We start from the raw sequence: 20,922 nt of genomic DNA on the forward strand, positions 1-20,922 counted from the left end.
CCAGGTGTGTTCTGGAATTTAGAATCTTTAAGAGTTAAAAGGCTGTGTGGTGCATACATATAGATGAGGTCACACCCTCAGCTGGGTCTCAGGAAGTGAAAAGCAGACATAATAAATTTCTGCAGGGAAAAAACAAGTGTATTCACAATAAGTGGCATCTGCAACTCTTACAAACAGCTATAAATAGCTCAAGGCAGGTTTTGGCACCAAGTGAGTTTCGAAAAATCTTTGGTTTCCAGAGCTGTTTGCCTTTCAGAATCGCAGAGAAGGGGCTGTGCTCTGTCCTGTCCATTGGCCATGGGTACACATATGGAATGCGAGTGCACAGAGAAGGGTCTGGAAGGGGATGGGCCAAACCGTGGGATGTCTGGGGAGGAGCAGCCAAGGGGGACTTAAGTCCCATTTGTCATGTGTTGCTTTTTTTTTTTAATGAAGAATCAACTCGTCTATTTCTTGGGTGACTAAAAATTAGGGAAAAAAAGAGAAGCAGAAAAAACAGAGAAGACCCAGATGACAATGAACTGAACTATTCGCCGTGCTTGTTTCTGCGGGGGTAGGGGGGGCGGGACACTGCAGTGACTTCTTCCCGTACCTCTGCAGTCTCATTGATAATTTTCTGCATTCGTGTATTAATGCGCACAAATGAATTCGACGGGTCTGCAGGAACAGCTGACTGGCTCCATCCATTCCCGTCATCATCAGTTCATCCCCAGGCTTGGTGACCTCGTGGGCCACGTCCCGCTGCGCTGCCACCCCCGTCACTCCCGCTCCACCCGCCCAGCCGTGGCCGCCGCACCTCCACCATCGTGAACCGCGGCCCCTTCCTGGGCGGCTGCTCACAGACTTGCCACTTTGATGCATCGCCTCTCTTACTCTCTCTGTCCTTTATTTTTCTGCCCTCCTTGGCCTTTGATTGCTTCCCGGGAGTTTATCATATTGAACTTTTATCCCTTTCCAGGAAACCCTATTCTTTTTTTCTTCCCTTTCACAATTAATAAATAATCGTGAGAGCACTTTTTGAGAGAAGCACATCCTGCCTCCCAAACAGGACCACTGGCGCGTCTCCCTGGGCCCCTCCGGCCTGTAAAGGGCACGCCACCTGTCACCAGGGGGACAGCATTCGGGTCATCTTCGCACTGGGGGAAGGGTACCACGGGTGATCTCACTGTCTCCACTGCTCTTGATCCCACAAGACAGCTGGCTTTCACAGCCATCCTGCAGAGGGGGCGCGCGGAGCGGGGCACTGGCCTGGGGTCTAAGCACCAGGGCACGGCCAGGGACACCGAGGGACAGCGGGAGGGCTAGAGCATGGCTCTGGAGGCACACAGAGGAGTTCAAAGCCCAGCCCCATGCTGACTGGAGCCTCGAGCCTCGTTGTCCCTGGGTACTCCATGGAGGATATGAGCCCTACCTCCCACCTTGCTGTGAGGATTAAGTGAGGAGAACGCACACAACTGCACTCAGCACAGGGCGCACAGGTACAGCATCACAGGTCGACAGTCATGACTCAGTCACAGCACGGCTCTGAGCACCTGTCCTGACACCCTCACCAGTTTCTACCACGCAGAGAGAGGGCACAGCAGCCCCGATGGCCTCCGAGAAGTAACACGGAGCATTCGGGATCACATCTGAGAAAAGCCACAGGAGTGGGCAGACGGAGCGGCTCACTCTCCCAGCACCGGGCTGTGACTTCTGGAGCAAGCGGGGACTGTCAACCTGTTTTCTGTCTGAAATGCCCGGCCCCAGCCGCCTGCCACTCAGGAGGTTTTTGACCAATGTGCACAGCAGTGACACTACCTACTTTCTTTCTCAGAAGTCATGATTCTGAAGTCAGACCACAAGCAACAGAGATTCTGGAAAGGTATGAAATGCAAACTTATCTCACAATTTACAGGAAAGAAAAGGGAACAGGAGGCTATTCTACTGCAAGAATAGAGTCTTTTCTTCAAAGTCAAAAGGAAATGGAAAAAAGGCAAACCTTAGGCAGAAGGAAGGGTGCCAGGTGAGCCTGCATTGCATCAAGGTTTCCAAATTATTCCGGAATGTGTTGTGGGTTCCAATTTTTTTTTTTCACATTTGGACTGCTTTAAGGAAAATGTTGTATAACTTGGACTATGTTATGGTCAAAATGGGACACAAATGAGATAGTCTGGTCTTTAGAAAATGATGACAGCTTTGTGACAGCCCGACTAGTTTAGAACTGTCTTTAAATATACAATAGCTGTATTGAGATGTAATTCACATGGGGTACCATCTACCCATGTAAACGGTACAATCCAATGATTTTTATTTAGTCTATTCACAGAGTTGTGCAACCGTCACTACAGTCAATTTGAGAACGTTTTCGTCCCCCTTAGAACTAGTCGTGGCTATAACTTGTAGCAGGGGTTACAAACGCATGTATCCCCACAACGTGGAACGAGCCTGTAGCCTGGCCTTCAGGGAAGCTCCCACTCCAGAGTCTGCCGTTTATTCTCCTGTACGTGGCAGGAGACGTTTCATTCTTCACATGAGGCCCGAGCCCGAGAACCTTCTCTTCCAATACAATTCATCAGGACAGCATCCCAGGCCAAACTCCCCCTTCTGTGCTCTCTGCTGACGCGGGAGGAGACCGGGCTGAACACTTTCCTGAGGACCAGCGCCAGGATCTTGGGCCCCACTTATCTGGCCAGGGAGGAGAATGATGAGAAAGGGGAATTCTGCGCCCAGCCAAACTGGTGGCCGATGTCACGTGGACAGCAATGTTTTCTCTCCTTGGGGATCTGGGCGGCCTGTGGACCAAGGCTTGGTCAACGGCTCTCCTGGCCGTGTGGGCTCGTGTCTGGGATGGATTCCTGCCCAGCTCTGCTCCTCCACCTCCTGCCAGGTCAACATCCCTTCCTCGGAGAAGCCTTCCCAGACTCCCTGTCGAGGTCAGGCTCCTCTGCGGCACGCCATCCCAGCTCTCAGCCGCTTCCCTCAGGGCCCTGATCACTGTCGGCAGTTCTGGACCATCCACAGCATCCACAGGGCCTGGGAGACTGCTCTGTTTAGCTCACCCCTGAGTCCACAGTGAACAATGTGTAGCACATAAAGGGCGTACTGAAGATTTATTGGCTCCATCCATCCATTAATCCCTTTCTCCCCCTTCCTTCCACATCCATGCATCCAGGCAATACTTTCCAAGCACCATCTATATGCCTCCTGGTACAGCTCCAGGAGCTGGGCACTTAGCAGTAAACAAAACACAGTGTCTGCTCTCTTTAAGCTTACAGTTAAATAATGGGATGGAGTAGGATGGGGGGGCAGATGAGGAAGACAGGGAAATGCTGGGAGGGAAGCGTGCTGGAAGAGAATGAAGCAGGTAGGGGGTGTCTGGAGTGCTGAGGGGCAGGGCTGTGGTTTACATGGGCTGGTTGGGGAGGGCCCCTTGGAGTGAGTGAGATCTGAGGAACGCCTGAAGGCAGCGAGGACAGAGCCCGTGGGTACCTGGGACGAGGGGGTTCCAAGCAGAGGACGCTCAGTGCAGGGGCTGCAAGGCAGGGTGTGCCTGGCATGGTCAAGGCTCAGCCGGAGGCCCCTGGGGCTGCCCTGGAGTGGGCCAGGAACAGCGGGGGAAGTGAGGTCAGCCTTAGGAGGAGCAGAGGGCGCAGACTGTGTGGGACCTTGGGGGCCGCTGTCAGGAATCTGGCTTACATTCTGAGTGGAATGGGAGCCAGGGACAGATTTAAGCAGAGGACACACATCACCTGACTTCCACCTGAAAAGATCTTTCTAGCTATGGTGCTGAGAACGACCGAAGGAGAGAAGCAGGGCGACAGATTTGGAAGGCCAAGGTCAGCAGTCAGCAAACGCCTGCGGGCCAAATCGCCAAACCCCCAAATCGCAACGGACCTGTTTTTGCGAGTGAAATTGCACTGGAATGCAGCTGTGCCTACTCACTTACATACAGGCTGCATGGCTGAGTCAGGTTGTGACAGAGACCGCATGGCCCCAAAGCCGAAAATATTCACTATCTAGCCCTTTAAGGAAAGTCAGCCAAGCCTTGGCCTCAGGGACAGGACAGAGGCAGTGGTGAGAGGGGAATGGCTTCGGACTGCCTCCCGGGTAGGGCTGCCAGGCTGGGTGAGCGCCGGTGCCTCCCGGGTAGGGCTGCCAGGCTGGGTGAGCGCCGGCCCTGGAGGGGACCAGTGATTTGGTCTCCGACGGCTCTGTGTGAGGACCTGTTTACGACTGCCTCTGCTTTGCAGCCAAGTGTGGGTCACCGGATCCCACGGGCTGCCCCGCCTGGGGCTGGCCCCCGGAATGCCCGTTTTCCTCCTCCGAGGGCTGTGTGTGGTCAGCACAAAGGGCGGCCTTTAGCCTCCCTGCTTGAAGCCCATTGGTGCTCCCTGCACCCCCTGCTGAAGTCCAGGATGCAGAAGTCAACCTGACGCAGAAGGTCACTCCCTTGTGGCCTCATCTCCTGCCATCTCCTGCCACGTCCATCTGAGGCGGCCTGCAGGACTCATTGCACACTGGTTTGAGGAGCCCAGGCCCTGCCATCTGCCTAGGATGCACCACGTTTAACCTGGCCCATCAGTCAAGACCTCCTTCCATAATCCTCCTTCCCCTCCATTCTGGGAGGGCCACCCTGGCTCCCACACCATCCCAGTGCAGACCAGGCTACAGAGCGACAGGGCGTTAGGTGTCCTCTTCCCCAGGACACCGCGAACTCCTTAATGGCAGGGCTTGTCCAGAACCTCCTGCTCCTCAGTTCTTGGCAGAGCGTGGTGCAGAGCAGTGCCCATAATGGGTTTCCTGAAAGCACAGCAAGCTTTGAAGAACTGGCCTCCCCTGAAACGGGGCCCAGGGCACTGAATATATCCCACTCGCATACCCAGAACCTCCAGGCACCCCAAACTCGCTCAGGAGCAGCTGCTGCGATGGAGGGAGAGTGCCTGTCTGAGCACACCTGCAGCTTGCCAAGTTGTCAATCCACCTCCGGGCTACAGTGGAGGCAGCCGGTTATAGGTGCGAGTCAGATCATGAAGAAGTCAGGCTGGGCCCTGTGCCGCATAAGCCCAAGCACTATAAGTGCTCGCTGAACATTTGTGGATTAAAGAAGATGACATGAGGCCACAGCATTTGATCCCAATGGTCACCTGGAACCCTCTTGTGAAGCCACCTAGGAGAAATTCAGTGAGATTTTTTTCTTCTCTAATAGTAGTATTCTTCTTTTTTTTTGCTGAGGAAGATTGACCCTGAGCTAAACTTCTGTCACCAATCTTCCTCTTTCTGCTTGAGGAAGATTGGCCCTGAGCTAACATCTGTGGCCAATCGTCCTCTATTTTGTATGTAGGATGCCACCACAGCATGGCTGATGAGTCGTGTAGGTCTGTGCCCCAAATGCGAACCCCGTGAACCCGGGCCACCAAAGAGGAGCATACCAAACTTAACCACTACGCCACTGGGCCGGCCCCTCTAATAATATTCTTAAGACTAGATGGATATTAGAATGAGTCAAGGAGCTTCAAAAACACCAATGACCCTCTCCTCACTCTGATTTAACTGGGCTGCACTGGGCATGGATGTGGGGCTTTTCAAATACTCTCAAGCTGATTCTAGAAATGCGCAGCCAGGGCTGCGAGCCTCAGGGCTGGGCTGGTTCAGCCCAGGGCCTCAAGCTGGGGAAGATATGGCAGGGGCTGCGCTTCTGCCCCGGGCGCCGCGCGGGAGGTCCTGTGGGCCTCTGGCTGAGTGAAGGGGTTCTAGTCGACTGACGTCCTCATCCCCTCGGTTGGCCGTCCCACAGAAGCTGAGGAGGTACGGCACGTGGGAGGATGGGTCCGCCTGCTAGGAGAGCGAGCTGACCCGAAAGCTATGCTGAGCCGAGGGGACCCCACCACCCCGGCAACAGGAGGACAGTACCACGGTGCCTGGCTTGGATGTGGTTCGTGACCCAGATTCAGGGATGCGCTCACTCTAAGGTGGATGAAGTAAGGTCAGGAGTCAACCAACCAAGCGGTCTGCTGAGACAGCGCCATGTGCCAGGGACAGAAGATAATTGCAAGGCATGGTTTTGGGCTTCCAGCTGTCTGCAGATTTGAGGTGAATAACTTAGAAGTAATTCTTTCCATGGGCTTGTTAGTTATAGGGTTCTAATCTATCTCGCAGGCCTCTGAGCCACGTCAGTAATAACACAGGATAGAGAATAAGAGTAAAAAGGAGAACAAAGAGAGGTTGGCAAGAGCATGGGCCAGGGTCGGGCATAGGTAGGATAAAACGCTGGTGCTGCTGACTTGCTGTGCAAGTCCAGGTAAGTTACTTAACCACCCTGACCTCAGGAAACCTCAGCTGCACAGTGAGCACACACCTACCACTCCCCAGGCAGGTTCTCAAGGTGAGAAAAGGAGTCCAGCGAACACGCTTGGGACAGAGCTTAAAGCACAGAAGGTGGCCCATGGATAGGACCCAGGTGAGCCTGACCCCCATCAGGGATGAGGAGCCTGCCCCCTGTCAGTGATGGGGAGCCCACACCCTGTCAGAGGTGGGGAGCCAGCCCTCCTGTGAATGATGGGGAGCCCACACCCTGTCAGTGATGGGGGGCCCGCCCCCTGTCAGAGATGAGGAGCCCGCCCCCTGTGAATGATGGGGAGCCCACACCCTGTGAGTGATGGGGAGCCCGCCCCCTGTGAATGATGGGGAGCCCACACCCTGTGAGTGATGGGGAGCCCACCCCCTGTCAGAGATGGGCAGCCCGCCCCCCATCCATGATGGGGAGCCCGCCCCCTGTGAATGATGGGGAGCTCACACCCTGTCAGAGATAGGGAGCCCATCCTCCTGTGAACGATAAGGACCCCAGCCCCTGTCCGTGATGGGAGCCAGGGAGCCCACTGCTTCCCCTCACACTGTTCCCCAGTCCCTTCCTGACTTGGGGCCCCGCACACGCTGTCCCCTGCTTGGCACCCCTTCCCCCCTCCCTCTCCAGTCTGCTCCAGTGCTCCTTCGCTACAAGCCCACCCCACCCACTCAGGAGAGCCTTCCCTGATCCCCACCAGAGAAGGCCAGGTTCCCCCTTATCAACTAATTATTCACTGGTACGATTATTTGAATAATGCCTGTCACTCTTAAAAGACTAAGCTCTGGCAGGGCCGTGAATGTCTGGTTACCTGAGGGATATCACCCGAATCCAAGCTCAGTGCCTGGCTCACAGCAGATGCTCAAAAAACATTTGCTGAATAAAGGAGCGGATGAAGAGATTAACTCCACGGCTTACCACAGAAGCCCACCTTTGTGGACGCACGATGGCAACGAGCTGAAGAATCCTCGAACATGCACCACTGAATGGCTTCACTACACTCTGGGCCAGCCCCAGAACCTTCCAGAAAGTTTCTAAATTCATCCCTGACCAGCAGACCTTAAACCTCCACTGCAGAGGCTCCCATGCTCGGCTGGCGCACCAGCATTGTGCGCTGCAGGTCAGCGCCTTATTTTTGTCAAGAGTTCTGGCTGAGAGCCAGCCTGGGCTGCAAAAAGTGGGAGAAAAAGCTGTTGATACATCACACCTGTTGGGCAAATGTCAACCGGCTTGGGGAGGCCTGGACAACCACTTATGCTGCCAGCCGAGCGCAGGCATCTCGGGCCTGATTTATCAGCGAGCTTGACAGGCGTGCTCAGAAAACCTTCTCGGCCTGGCAGAGGAGACAGGAGCTCAGCAGCCACATGTGAGCAGCTGCAGTTGAGATCATGGTGTCCAAGCTTCTAACTGAGGCTCCCCCAGGGCAAGGCCAAGAATTTCTTCAAGTCGTAGGCCCTCAGGAGGATCCCCGGACACAGAACTGAGCACACTGTGGGGTGAGATGGCCTAGCAGCCCCAGGGACCACTGTGTGACCTGGGGCAAGTTACTTAACCTCTCTGGGCCTCAGCCTCGTCACTGTTAAGTGGGGATGGTAACAGGGCCTTCCTCCCCAGGTTGCTGTGACCCCCTTGCCTCTGCTACTGTGGAGACACAGCCGCCCGACGCTGGCAACACGGTGAGTCTTAGGAAGCGCTCCTCTTCAGTGGTGCCCCAGCCATTCAGACATTTCAACCTCAGAAAGACTCACGGGGGCAGAGCGCAAGGCACACGACTGCTTCCTGGAGGCGCGACCGAGCTGCTCGCCTCACCTCCCAAGTCTCGATTTCCCCTCTCCCTCCACCCATGGTACTACTGAGATCAAGAACGGGAAACGCTTTGCCAGCTCTGAGGTGCCGTGCGACGTGCAGAGACAGAGCCATCCTCGGGGGCAGACCTGTCACAACCGGGTAAGCTGTACCCAAAGCCCCACTGACTCTCCTGGGGCGCAGCCCCACCTGCCCCGGCTCTCAGCCTCTGGGCGGACCCAATGCCCCCTGCACTGCTGTCTCAGATCTGCTCCCAGTCTAGTAGCCATGACAAGCTCAGGCGACCACGAACCAGGCCAGCATGCCCCTCAGAGTCCAGAGTGCTCAGAACAAGTCCACAGGGCCCCCCAGGCCTGCCCTCCCACCTCGGGGACCGGCGCCCTGCCCCCACTCGCTGTGTTCCTGCTGCACGGGCCCTCGAGGTGATCCCCTGTCAGTGACTGCCCCTCAGTGACCTCTGGCACAGTGGTCACCCACTTCTACGTCTGGCTTCCCGTGCACTGTTGGCTGCATGAGGTCCTGGGGGTGCTGCAGGTGGCACACAGGGCGCACTTGCTGGAAGAGTGCATGACACTTGAGGCGGCGCCCTCCCTGGTGGCTAGGGCAGGGCAGGTGCCCAGAGGTCCCCGTGCCTGGCAGAGCCCGGGAGCCCCGGCTAGAGTACTTGTGAGAGCCCTGTGGAGCCACGTGGAGCAACTCCGCCAGCTGCCTGCAAGGGGCCTGTGCCCTGCCAAGAGGCCAGACGTGCTGGCCTGGCCTGCCACCCCCGAGCTGGCCACTTGGCCCCGAGCTGGAGGGCAGGCTGCTCTAGCCCTCTGGGCCCCACTCTCTCCTGCTCAACGGCAGGGACAATGACACACTGGGTGGCATAGGGCACCCACTGAGTGCGGGCCCAGGGCTACGCTCCGCCCCTGTGAGGCAGGTCCTCTCCTCAGCCCCATTTTCCAGAAGAGGCACTGAGGTTCAGGGCCGTGCAGAACTTCCTGTCATTGCACAGCTGTCAATGGGGAGGCGCTGACTTGAGGCCAGATGGGCCGGCTCCAGGGTGTGTGCCCCTAACCTCCTCAGGGCAAAGGCTCCCTGGCAGGGACGTGGCATGCTTAAACAGCATGGTGGCATACTTCTGGCGCACAGTAGGTGCCCAGGTGCTGGGAGCTTGCAAAGTGCTTGAGGTTGGCAGCTTCCCGTGGGTGTCTCGGCCAGTGCAAAGGGCCCCTGCTGACCCAGTGGGGACAGGAGTCAGGATAGAGTGGCTTCTGCACCTGCTCTCTGCTGAGGGTGGGCTGAAGAGGTCAGAGAGAGGTGACAATGAGCAGGCTGTGGCCTCCACCAGGCCCGGCCATTGTCTCGGGACGCCAAAATGCTGCTCTGAGCTGGTGGACATTTCCCTTGGGCATTGGGCTGGAAATCTGGCAAAAAAGCGCATTTTTCCAAAACGCCCAAGGTTTTATAAATGTCAACTATTTCAGAACATTCTCCAGGTTACTAAGGGAGAGGGTGCGTGGAGGAGGCTCATTCCATCAACACTGACTTTTCCAGCCACCAGGCTGTCCCGATGATTTATGAGGGCCTGCTCGGTCCAAGAGGCTGGAGTTTGTGTGGGATCCAGCATCGGAGGCCCAACTGTTGGCCCGTGAAGTCAACATGCTCAGAAAGCCACAACAAAGGGCGGCTTCACCTCAGAAGTACCACAGGGCCTTCAAGTGAACTTAGCAGGAAGGGGAAGAACATGGGCACGAGACAACCTTTTCTCGGGAAGCAGCGAGAAGCATTAGAAGGAGCAGGAGTCTGGCACCAGGCTCTCCCTCTGTCGACCCTGGGACCCTGGGCAGGTGACTTTGCTTCCTGGATCTTGCTTGCCCCAGCTGCAAAAGTGGGATTAGTAACAAGACAGTTTTTACATATTTATCTCCTTATTTTACGGAAAGTGACTAGCCGATGCCTAGCACATAGCTGGCATTCAATAAATGGGACTTTTATTCTGGGGCCTTAAAATTCTGTGATGCCAGAAGTATACCACATACACCACGCATCTGAATTTTTCCCAACTCGCAAATATTTTGAGAGGAATCATTTTCTCCGTCCAAACTCCGTATTTCACACAGTTGAAGCATCTGCTCCTGAAATCATGTTGTGAGGGGGCGGCTGTCAAGGACTTGAGCTCGTCACCGCAGCCAGCAGTGGAGACAGAGCAAAACAATCCATCAGCCCCAACTTGACGGGCTGCGGAATGTTTCTGTGATTACTCTGGGGCTTAAGGAAGCAGACTGTTTAAGTGTGAAGAGATGTCACAAAACAGCCATTCCCGTCACACTGGGGTAATATTGACTTATGGCCCTTTGGGAATTTGAGATGTTAAAAAAAATAATAGTGTGTGTGTTTTTGGAGACAAGCGCATTTGTACCGAATGCCACGGCTGGACAGCCACAAATAAAAAAAGCCATATTTTAGCCACAGGATGCTGGCTCCAGAGAGAAAAGAATTGTAGAAAGTCACAACCTCCGCAGAGATGCCAGGAGGCGGGAGCAGGCCCACTGGTGGCTCAGTCATGTCAAGCTCTGACGCTCTGTCTGGGATGACCAGCCAAGCCACGGGTGGACCAGCCCCTGGAGACCCCTGCCAGCCCCTGGGAACCTTTCCAATAATCACAGCTCCTGAAGGCCTCCTGGACAGAACAATACCCACAAGTAATGAGGGTTCTGCTGGATCAGAAGCTGGGATCATCAAAACGCCCTTGTGGCTAAGAGCACAGAGAACATTCAGGGAGAAAGCGAGGCTCCTGGCTACTCTGCCTTACACTAGCCCTGGGGCCTCCCATCCCCTCCTCCACGTACTCCACAGGTCACTGAATCCTGTAAGTTCCACAGCCTAGATATTTCTGGATTCACTTCATGGTTATTTACCCCAGGGAAATCCTTGTGCAAGGGCGCGTGGAGGCGCTCATCATTTGTGAAGGACAAAAAACTGGTCACAACCTAAACATCCATTAACAGGGGATTGGTAAACAAACAGTGGTTTGCCCACGTGACGGATTGCTCTGCAACCGTCAGAAGGAATGAGGGTGCTCTTACGAACTAACACACAAAAAAATCCGAGACATACTGTTGAGTGAAAATAGCATTCATCTAGGTTAAAATAAAAAAAAAAAAGAGGCAATACTGTCATACAAGTACAGCATGTAAATGTGCAGAGAAAGATATAGAAGGATATACGCCAAGCTGGGGAAGGGGGTACCCCTATGGAGAGACTCTCTTTCATCCTTAAGATGGGCACAGCATCACCTACTGAACAGGTGGTGAGTGCCAAGGGAGGGGCTGAGTGGGCCTTGGGGGTCTCTCTTCTGCCCACCCCGTTCTCCCCTGCCCTTCCTGACTCCAGTCGGTCAAAACCCAAGTCCTCTGACTCGTCACTCCTCTGCCTTAGAAGCCCCAATGGCTTCCTCTTGCCTCCAGGGAAAAATTCCAACCCTTCAGCAGGCCTGAAAGCCCTTGGCCATCTGACCCCGCCTAGCTTTCCAGCCTGTCTCCTCACTCCCCTACCCCACACCCACGCCACCAAACGTCGAGGGCTCCCTCATGCTTTTGCACGTGCTGTCCCCACCGCGCCTTCCCCGTCGCTCTGCACAACCGTTTTATAAGTCCGTGTCCCCCGGCGAGAGGCCTCTCTGTCCACGCGGCACAGAGTTTATTTGACTCACAAGAGACCTCAGCAAACACTTGTTGAACCCATCCTCCCTTCCTGACCCTAGTTAGCGTATTTGTCATGTAACTTCCTTGGAATTTTTGACGTTCCTTTGAAAAATGCCAGTTCTTCCCTTGCCCGCCCCCTATCCCTCTCTGCCTGGTGGTCCCCTATCCTGGCCCCCAGGAGTGCCCCGCGCCCCTCTGTGAACCTTCAGTGCTATTACTGTGTCCCACGCCCGCCTTCTGCTCCAGTTCTTGGCACTCTGAGTGGGCCCTCGTGAATTAACAACTCTCCCTCCAGCCGTCGGCGGCCTCAGCAAGGCCACGAACTCGGCATCTCATCCTCTTAGATCCCAAGGGAGGCACCATGACTGGTTCTTGGGAAGTGGTGCAGTGGTTCTCAAACCTTGTTCCGGGGGGCCCTGGGGTCCCTTGAACTAATCAGAGATATTTTATGGCAAAAAACAAATCAAGGTGGTCTTTTTCCAATTCACAGATAAAATTAAGGGCTAGAATTTTCTCAAGTTTCTGGGTTTTTTCTTACAAACGAGCCTTCAGTCCTTGGCGTTTGCTATCACTTGTCTGCTAACAAAAACTTGATAAAACAAATGACTTAGCAGCAAAAAATGACCATCAATAGAAAAAGGCTAGGAAAGTTTCTTCAAATAATTTCACGGACTTTCTTTGAGATGCCGAGACTTGTATCCACAGAACAGAGTCCTGTTCTCTGCTGGTTTCCATGCTCCTGGTTCATGTGATAGAATGGAATACAGCCATAGCTCCCGGGGTTCCCAGAGCACACCTGATCCCCAGGTGTCCTGCTACTGAGCAGTCTTCAAGACTGAAGACGCCATGGTTCATGGAGTGGGAAGCAGACAGGCCTGGGGCAAACCCCAGGCTGGCCACATGTGAGCTGTGCGACACTGGGCCAAGCGCTCCCCTTCTCTGAGCTCAGGTTTCCTGGTCGGAGGAATGGCCTTGCAGGGCTGCCGTGAGGTTCGCCGAGGACTGCCTGGCTCAGGCAGGTGTGGACTGAATGCGGGCAATCAGCATCACGGGTGAGCAGGTGTGTGCTGGGCCGGCGGCCGCTTCTCTTGTTCTTGGGCCCTGGCTCTGCCTCTAGGAGCTGTGGGATCTCAGGCAAATCACAAAACCCAACGCCTCATGGCCCACCTGCAGGAGGAGGCAAATCTGCCCCAGTGTTTTCTCAGCACCTGATGGAGGCCTTTCTGAAATGAGTGAACCTGTACAACTGCAGGCTGTCTTGGCTATTTACAGCGGACGGGGCTATCGCATTACTAACTTTGTACAAGCTGATCTAAATGTAGAAAGGGAGCCTATTACTGGGGTCCCAAGGGTCCGCCCTGACTAAGAACAACAACAAGGAGAGACACTGAGAGCCGCTGAGCTCCAGTGCACACTGCACACGTGTGGGGCACGCTTCTCGGCACTGACGCCAACCAACTCCTCGCATGCCCCCCAGAGCCTAAGGCACTAGGTGACATTTCATCCCCACTTTTTCTTCTTTTTAACTGTGGAAAATACACATAAAACTTACCGTCTGAACTCTCTTTTAGCGTACAGTTGAGTGTGTTAAGCACATTCACAGAGTTATGCACCATCTCTGTCTTTTACGTGAATAAACAGGACCAGAGAGTGAACTAAGTGCCCGAGGCCACGGAGGAGCGTAAGGCGGAGCCAGGACTCAAACCTGGACTGTCCCTCCAGGGCCGCGCGAAGCCACCTCCTCCTGCTGATTCTCAGCCGAGCACGCACTTGCTGCTGAGAAGAGAAACTCCACAAAGGATGAGCAGAAAGCACGCTGGGGAAGGACCCTGAATTTGCTTCATGGAGACCTCAGGGGGCGAGATCTAGCGCATTCTATCTTTTCCTGGTGCTTTTCCATGTTTTCCAGGGATCCTGGGACGAATGTGCCTGACTTGTCCTGTGAAGCTCGGATACGAGAGCTGACAGGAGCTGCAGTCTCAGGGCAGGGCCGGGCGTGTGCAGTGTGCACACAAGCAGCTGTGCCACTCGCTCTGGCACAGGCCCGCCCATTCTATGCTGCCAGCCAGGCTGCCCCCATGGGCCCACCGGAGCCTACGGAACAGCCAAGGTCAAAGAGCGCTGTGAAGCTGGGAGGGGGCTCTCCACACCCTTCTCCAGGAGCAACCTGGCGAGTGATGGCCTGCTCTCTGATGCACTGGCATTCCCAGAAGGCTCCGGGGCATGTGGTTGCTTCAGCAGTCGGAGGTGGGTGATGACCCCGAAGAATGAAGCAACCCTCACTTCTCCGGAACTCTCCTCCACCCCCAGTGACAGGCACCTCTGGGGCAGACGGCTGGCTCTGCCTGCTGCGGGCCGCATTTCGCAAGGGAAAGCTCCTCAGACAACAAGCGCTGGTGTGTCTACTGGGAAACTGTCTTTCTGGGGCAGGTTCCAGGAGAGGGAGCCTTGTGGGCCCTGATTAGGAACGTGGTTCCTTCCCAGGCCGTGTGCTCCCAGCCTGACACTTCTGCAGGTTCTCTCTTCTGGCTGCCCTGGGGGCAACAAGAAGAGGTCTGGCAAGCAGGGGACCCCTGCAATCAGCTCAGGGCTGAGTTTTGAGTGAGACCTGGTCCCCACACCCCTGACCCAACCACCCGAAGGCTGATCTTAGAGACGACTGCCAGAAAGCTTTGAAAGGAGCTCAAATCCTGCTGCTCTGGCTCAGGCAGGAGTTTGAAGTCTCATTTCTGTTTTTTGGTTGTGACGGATCGGACCAGGGGCAAATCTGTACAAGGATGGGCCTGACCTCCGGCATGGTTGGGAGGTGGTGGTCGTGGCGGAAGTGTCTTTCTGGATCACTGCTTTGCAGGTCTGTCCTGATCCCACGAGGCAGGACCTGGAGTGAGAGACCTGGGAGTGTGCGAGTGTGGCGTACAGAAGACGAGGATGGGGAATGCTCCGTCTAGGCCAGGGCCACCCCAAGAGTCCCCTCTCTAAGGAGGGGCTGTCCTGCCGGGCTCTGACACTCAGAGACAGGTGGCAGAGCCGGCATCAACACCAGCCCTGAAGCAATGGGATCTGGAGGCAGGAAATGGAGGCAGGAACTCAGGCGCCCCGTAGGCACCTCTGAGGCTTAGTCTGAGCCTCAGTTTCCCAGCTGTGGAGCAGGGCCAGGGAGACCAGCCTCCAGAGCCATTGGAAGGATGACAGTAAAGCACATAAAGTGCCCGGCACTGTTCATTCTTCCGGTCAGACTGTACTCCACGCTTCCAGAAATAGATGACTTTTCTGTCTGAAACACGCCTAAGGATGGAGCCAACAGCGTGGTTTTGCCCGACACCAGTGAGGCCTCCGGTGGGGAGGACTCACCTCGGACGTGCTGGAGGAATTAGAGGGCAACGTGGTGGGCGCTCAGGTCTGACCCTGCGGGCCTGAGTTCACAGCCCCGCCAGGGGAGGGGTCTACAGCTGGTGTGACCTGGGTGGGTTGCTTCCCCACAGTGGAAAAGGAAAATGGGAAAATCTCCCTCCTGAGGAGGATCAAACAGAGTCTGCATCAAGAGCTTCACAGCTCAATACATTCTGCTTAAAAAAAAAAAAAAAAAGGCCTTGGGGGTCAGAATCAAGTTTCTGTCCCTCACCCCACAGGGACCAGGAAGCTGGGGGCTGGGGAGGCTGCAGGGAGGCGGCAGGCGGGCTGGCTGCCCCGGTGACTCCAGGAAGGGTCTATTTCGCCTTGGGGAGCTGGAAGGAGAGAATTGGCTCCAGTTTTATCATCGGAAACAAGAAAAATAACAGGCCTAAAAAATTAGTTTCTGGGAAACACTGCCACGAGATGACATTAGCACCTAGTACGCTATCCCCAGGGGAGACTTCAGAACTGAGGTCTATGAATTAAACATCGATTTTTTTTTCCCTTTTTTTTGGACGTCAGTCCCAGGCTCTGCGGTCAGCTCCGCTGGCTCCGGGCACGCTGTAATCTTTGCATTCTTCCTCAGTTACTCAGCTGCCAAAAGCTGCCTCTGGAACCCTGCCTTTCCACGGAACTATTAAGTGTACTGGGTCAGGGACTGATAGAGCTGGTTTGTTTGCCTTTGATAGAGATAACACCTGTGGAGAGCCCAGCACTCCCCAGGCTCTGGGATTTCAATGTTTGCCCAGAGACAGATGGTGCCCTGAATCCCTTAGGACAAGAAGAGAGCAGAGCAGAAGAAGTGAGTAAAGCAGACTCTCCGGCCGGCACCGGAGCCACCACCAACTGGTGCACGTGCCAGACCCAGGCGTGAGCAAGACAGAAAACGCCCCGCTGTAGGAGTTTATAGTCTGCTGGGAGAACGAGACCGGCCCAGCTTCCATCCACCCACCCATGGCCCCAGCGCCTGCGACAGTCCCTGAGCACCTGCTCACTCACAAGCTTCAGGAGGTGAGGGCAGGACGTGCAGGGCCCGCACTTTCCGTGCCAGTGTGGGGCACTGCCGTAGACAAGACTAAAGGGGCAACTTCAGTAATGATAAGGGCTCTGAAGACTGTGGGAAAACGGTTCCTCAAAAGGTTAAATTACCATATGACCCAGAAATTCCACTCCTAGGTAAATACGCCAGAGGACGAAAATAGGTGTTTAAACAAAAACTTGCACCTGCACACGCAGAGCGACACTGCTCACATTCGCCAAAAGGTGGAAACACCCACACGGCCACCGATGGATGAAAGAATGGACACACCAAGTGTGGTCCATCCACAGAATGGGCTATTAGTCAGCCACGACGAGGAGTGCAGCTCTGATACACACTGCGACATGGAGGAACCCCAAAAACACGAGGCCAAGGGAAAGAAGCTGCACACAAAAGGCCGCTGATTGTCTGATTTCTATGGAGTGTCCAGAACAGGTAACTCTGTAGGGACAGAGGGCAGGTTAGTGGTTGCCAGGGGCTGGGGGGAGGGGGGATGGGGAGTGGCTGCTTGCTGGGCACGGGGTTTTATTTGGGTGATGAAAATGTTTTGGAACTAGTAGAGGCGATGGTGGCACGAGATTGTGAAGCTGCTAAAGGCCACAGGATCGTACACGTTCAAGTGGTTTGTTTTGTGTTATACGAATTTCACTTCCATTTAAAAAATCAAAACCAGCTGCTGCCCAGAGAGGGACCGGGGGGCGGGCGAGGGGGTATGTGAGCAGAACCCGGAATGCTGAGAAGGAATGAGCCTCGCGGAGGGCTCCAGACAGAGGGCGGCATGAGGAGAGAGGGCCTGAAGGTGGGGGTGTGCGGCCCTTGTGGACGTGGACAGCAAGCCAGGGCAGTTGAAATGCTGGGTCGTGTTCTCTGCAGAGAGCCGCCAGCGGGGAGAAATGAGAGGAGCTGAGAGGGGGGAGGGGGCAGGGGCCATGGAGAGGGGCTGGGGACAGGGGGTGTGGGAGGGTTCCAAGCAGGGTGGAGGGCCGTGAGAGAGGCAGACTCAGTCCCCGTTCCTGGAGCTAAAAGGCCGGTGGGGGCGGCTGATGATCAACATGGCCGGGAGGGGTCACTTTTTTTGGTCATATCATTAAGCCCCCATCAGGGAGGACCAGCGAGCGGCAACCAGCCTGGCTGACCATTCGCATCCCTGTAACGCTCTCCCTATTGTTTGGATAAGAATTAGGAAGGGCCGGGAGAGGACCTGAGCGAGCGAGGGTATTCTGCCAACCTCCCTCCCATCACCCACCAGGTGAACGCCTGTGAGCAGCCTCAGGGCCAGAAGGAACCTAGGAGTGGGGACTGAGGCTGCTCTGGGAGGCCAGGGCCCTGGCCCTTTGAGTGGAGGCCACCTCCCTGCCATGCCCAGGGGTCACTTCCAGGAACAGCTTCTGCTCTGGGGTCTGCCAGTCCACTCGGTATTTACAGAGAGACGCCCTTGTGGACTAGGCTTGGACACCGCGGCCCCTTGGCAGACCCTGGCAAACAGCTGTCACCGTGGGTCGGCAGCACGGGTCCTCGAGGGCCTACCCACGGAGCGCTGCACCTCAAAGGCAGACACCAGAGCCTGTTGTGCCACCCCCTCACCCCCGCCACCAGGCGTGCACACCAGCCTCCACCCTCCTGGAGCTGAACGAACATTCTGTGGGGGCGAGAGCCATAAACACACAACCGGCCCATAGATAGGACCTGTGATTTCTCTCCAAGGCAAATGGAGGAAGAAAACTACAGCCAAGTGGTTAGTCACTATTAGCCCTGAGTTATCTTCTGCTTTGACATGTCTTCCAAGGAAGTGAAAGATACTCTCATCAACTGGAATCACTTATAGCTTCTAAAGGGAGACAGAGTGCCCTGCGACAACTCCCTGGGCCTGCAGACAGAATGGGAAGCGTGTCGCGACAGAGCCCGCTCCTCCAGCGCTCAGCCCAGGCAGGTGGAGGCTGCTTTCTCCCTGGTGAGCTCTTCCTCGGGAAGGAGCGCAGCTCCCATGCCACCTGGGAGTTTACAGCAGTGTGGCCTGCCGCAAGGGACCCAGAGCAAGAGCACCCTGCAGGCGGGAAGGGGTCACGCTGCTGTGCTCACGGGCCGGACGGCAGCCGTGGATGCCCCAGCATCGGGGGCCCACCTGGGCCCTGCTTCCGATGACCCCCCAGCCCCACTCTTCAGCTTCTGCAAACCTGCGAGTAAGGTGAGGGCGGTGGAATCCAGCGATGTGCAACCAACCCCAATCTAGCAGCCGGGGACATCGGCCCTCCCGGGACCCACATCCTGCTCACTTGGGTGACAGAAATTAGGCAGAGGAACGTTGCTTAAGTTCTCCTGGGGTTCTCATTCCCCTTGTCAAAGTGCCAGAGACTACACCGATAGCGTCTAGGGCCCTGAGAGAACTCCAAGGCGGTGCAAGGGACGGGTGAAGGCTCGTTCTTCACTCAACAAGCGCTGAACGAAGGCACAGCGCCAGGTGCTGAGATACAGTGATGACCAGGACAGACCAGTCCCCATGGAAGCGACATTCTCCGTGGAGGAGAAAGATGATGGCCAGGTAAGGAAGCCCAGGGCCATGGAGGAAATAAGCCAGGCTACTGTGATGGAGGGGAGGGGGAAGCCTCTGCTAGAGGGGTGATCGGGAAAGGCCTCTCTGAGGAGGCGGCATGCAGACTGAGGCCTGAGCAATCCACAGGAGGCAGCCACACACAGATCTGGGGAAGAACATCCAGTGCAAAGGCCTGGGGGCAGGGAAGAGCTCTGAGACAATGATTGCACAAATCAAAGCCAGAGATCTGGATTTTGTTCTAAGTGCAAAGGGAAGCTACTAGAGGGTTGCCGGCAGGGGCATATGATATGATCTGATTTACGTTCTAGAAAGATCCCTCTGGATGAATGGAAGGGAAGGGACAAGACAGGGAGCTGGAGAATACTGAGGATGCTGCTGCCATGATGTAGGGAGAGAGGCTGGCGGCCGGGAGGGGGAGAAGAGGTGGGTACGTTCTGGAGGCAGAGCAGGCCAGTGGGTGCGGGAGAGGAAAGAGAAGAATTAAGGATGATTCCAAGATGTTGGGTGGCTGTGGGGCAGACTACTGAGACAGCAGGTGGTGAGGAGGGGTGGGATCGGGGGAGAGAGCCCCCCTCCCCCTCTGAACCATGCTGAGGCTCAGTGGTTTCAACCCGCTCTTTAGATCACATTTTCGGTCCAGGCCAAGGCGGGAGGACAGCGAGGTCTCTCTCAAGGGCCCAGAGCAGCTGCCCTGGGGGCACATCTGTGAGAACATCCCTACCCCACACCGAACCTGAGTGGCACTTCCAGGAGCTGTCAGGGGAGCGACACAGCCAAGGGTGGGATGGCCACCTTCAGCAGTTACCTTTAACTCAGCCACAGTCCCAGGTGGCCCAATCTCACATACCCTGACCCTGGGACCAGCGACAGGACACTGGGCATTCCAGCTGTGTCGACCCCCTAATGAGGGAGGCCCAGGCCACTGCAGACAGGGCCACATAGCCAGCAGTGAATGACCTCACACCTCCCCTGGAGCCCAGGTAGGGTGGGAGAAGTAAGTAAGAAGTCATTGTAAAGCCTTCTGCAAACAGAGAGATGATTATGCAGATGCCAAAGAATGTGACACTTGGCTCTACTTATTTATTTACACTCCCCCTGTTCCAAAAAGGACGAGCGGAAATAAGGCCTGGGCTTTTCTCCTTAACCCGTTAGTTCCCAAGGTGACAGAAGCCACGATGGCCCTAAAGAAATGATTTCTTAGCTATTATAATGTTATACGTCGGATCATAGAAATGCTATAATAAAGTTACAACTGTATTAACAAAGAAAGAAAGAAAGAAGAGATTTCTTACCAGGCCAAGCTGTATTTAGTTCACGGACTCACAGTCATGATTTCTATTTTCTTAGCAGCCATCTCTACAGAATCTGAAGCAACCCGAGAATTCTTAAGGAATCCTCCAGACCCTGCAGCACGCAGAACCATCTCTCATTTCGCAGCTGGAAACAGGCCGCGCTACAGTCTCACGGCCTAAGACTGGTTTTAAGAATGAAACAGTCACAGGCTGTGGGTGGCCGTGTGAACTGGTGCACTTTTTCCAAAGCGCATGTTGGGACTACACAGATCAAGACGAAAAATCTCCCCTTTGACTCGGCAGGCCCACTGCTGGGAATTTAACCCACAGACACGCAGGATTTACACAATTAGACTAAGATACCCCAAGGATGTTCACTGTGACACTAGAAGAAAACACTGAAAGTGACCCAAATGTCCATCAATGCGAAACGTTATAAAAGGTATTTTTGGTCCATCCATACAATAAAATACCATAGAACAGAGGCTAACGTGAAACACTGACTTCTCATTAAGTAAAAACAGCAAGGTACAGATGGCATGTATGGTACAACCCCGGGCGTAAAAACAGACAAGCAAAAATATACATATGACATACAAACAAGCATTTCTGGAAGGATATGCAAGAAACTGTTAACAGGGGTTACTTCCGGGGCCTAGTAGACTTATTTTTCATTTTATTGTGTCCTATTTGGATTTAGATTATAGTATATACATTTCTAAAATAAGTTAATCAAGCCAAGAAGGAAAACAGGATGCATGATGAAGTGGAAGGCAAACGAGGACCCCGATCTTGGTCAGGTTCTTCCGTCTGCATTTGGTTCTTAAATCGAT

The 20,922-nt window shown here is 54.9% G+C and overlaps 1 protein-coding gene and 1 long non-coding RNA gene across 14 annotated transcripts in view; one reads left to right on the forward strand and one right to left on the reverse strand.

Moving 5' to 3' along the window:
• Positions 1-20,922, reverse strand: part of CLEC16A (C-type lectin domain containing 16A) — a 200,216-nt gene that overhangs the window by 24,612 nt on the left and 154,682 nt on the right. The window lies entirely within an intron of this gene.
• LOC138917019 (uncharacterized) lies at positions 16,442-20,574 on the forward strand. The gene is made up of 2 exons (XR_011424346.1): positions 16,442-18,785; positions 20,145-20,574. It is a non-coding gene; the product is annotated as an uncharacterized lncRNA (long non-coding RNA).

The sequence above is a fragment of the Equus caballus genome, chromosome 13, assembly GCF_041296265.1.
Source record: "Equus caballus isolate H_3958 breed thoroughbred chromosome 13, TB-T2T, whole genome shotgun sequence".
NCBI lineage: Eukaryota > Metazoa > Chordata > Mammalia > Perissodactyla > Equidae > Equus > Equus caballus.